We start from the raw sequence: 1,386 nt of genomic DNA on the forward strand, positions 1-1,386 counted from the left end.
AACTCTCGAGGACACCCAAACCCTAGAGAAAAAACGATGTTGGTCTCCTACCCCCTCCCGCTGCGCCCCTACACGACAAACTCTCTTGAGGCCACCCAAATTTACCAAGTTAAAAGAGCGTTGTCGTCGAGGCCACCCCAAACCCTTGAAGCGTTGTGTCGAGGCCACCCCAAACCCTTGAAGCGTTGTCTAGGCCACCCCAAACCCTAGAGAAGCAGCATCGAGGCCACTAGATTAGCTAGCTAGTTCTACGTTTGCCACTAATATATATCCATCTGTACCATGTTTGAATAATAATTGACATGTTGTAAATATTTACAGAAACTATGGAGCACTACCGAGACGAAGCAACAGAAGCGATGTTGGGGGAGATAATCGCAGAAGGAACTGATGTCGTTGCGTCATTTTTGAACGACGTCGTTGGTCAGGAAGGACTGGGTGAAGAAGAGGGCTATGTTCATGATGGCTCCGTCCCATTAATGCCGGTACAAGAAGAGGGCTATGTTCATGATGGCTCCGGTGATGATCCAATAGAGGTACACGAAGGAGACCGTGCTGACTGCTCCGGTGACCTAACCGAGTCCGGGCAGGTATATATATATATTAGTTAAGCCCGTGCTGACTAGTTAATTGATGCATTCATTGTTTTGGTATATGTACACATATTAATTAACTCTCGTCTTTCTTCCTTTTTCTAGCCCTCCGGATCGAGCACAACTTCGGTAAGGAGACGAGGCCCGAAGAAAAAGTTGAGCTCGGATGAAAAGTTTGAGATCACAGCAATCGCGCGTGACGGCGAATCGATTGAACCCATCCGGACAAAGAACGCATTTGTTGCTCAGTGCGGGGTTCTTGTTAGGGACAAGATCCCGATCAGCATCCATCAATGGTATAAGCCTAAGGAGGAAGACCCTCAGGTGTCTTATGTCAGTGATATGCAGAAAGATGATCTTTGGACTGAGCTGAAGGCAAATTTCACCCTACCGCCAGAGGGGGATCCGGAGAAGCCAGTTAAAGAGCAATTAATCAAGTCTTGTGCTCTTAAGGAGATGGAAGGCCTATTCAGGAGGTGGATGAAAGAGCTCAAAAAGTTTGTCGCCAAAGAAGAGACACCAGAATTCATCGGCAAATATGAGAAGATCAGAGATCACTGGCCCGCATTTGTGGCCTACACGACATTGGAAAAGAGTAAGAAGATGTCGGCGACAAACAAGCAAAATGCTACTACGAAGAAGTTTCACCATCGCACGGGGTCAGGTGGCTACCTGCAAGCCCGGCCTAAGTGGTCCAAGGCTGAGAATGATCTGCTTGATAAAGGGATCGAACCGGAGATAATGAGATGGCCACACCGTTGCCGGACTTGGTTCTTCGGGGCTGGTGGAACCA

Source organism: Triticum dicoccoides, chromosome 3B (assembly GCF_002162155.2).
Source record: "Triticum dicoccoides isolate Atlit2015 ecotype Zavitan chromosome 3B, WEW_v2.0, whole genome shotgun sequence".
Taxonomy (NCBI): domain Eukaryota; kingdom Viridiplantae; phylum Streptophyta; class Magnoliopsida; order Poales; family Poaceae; genus Triticum; species Triticum dicoccoides.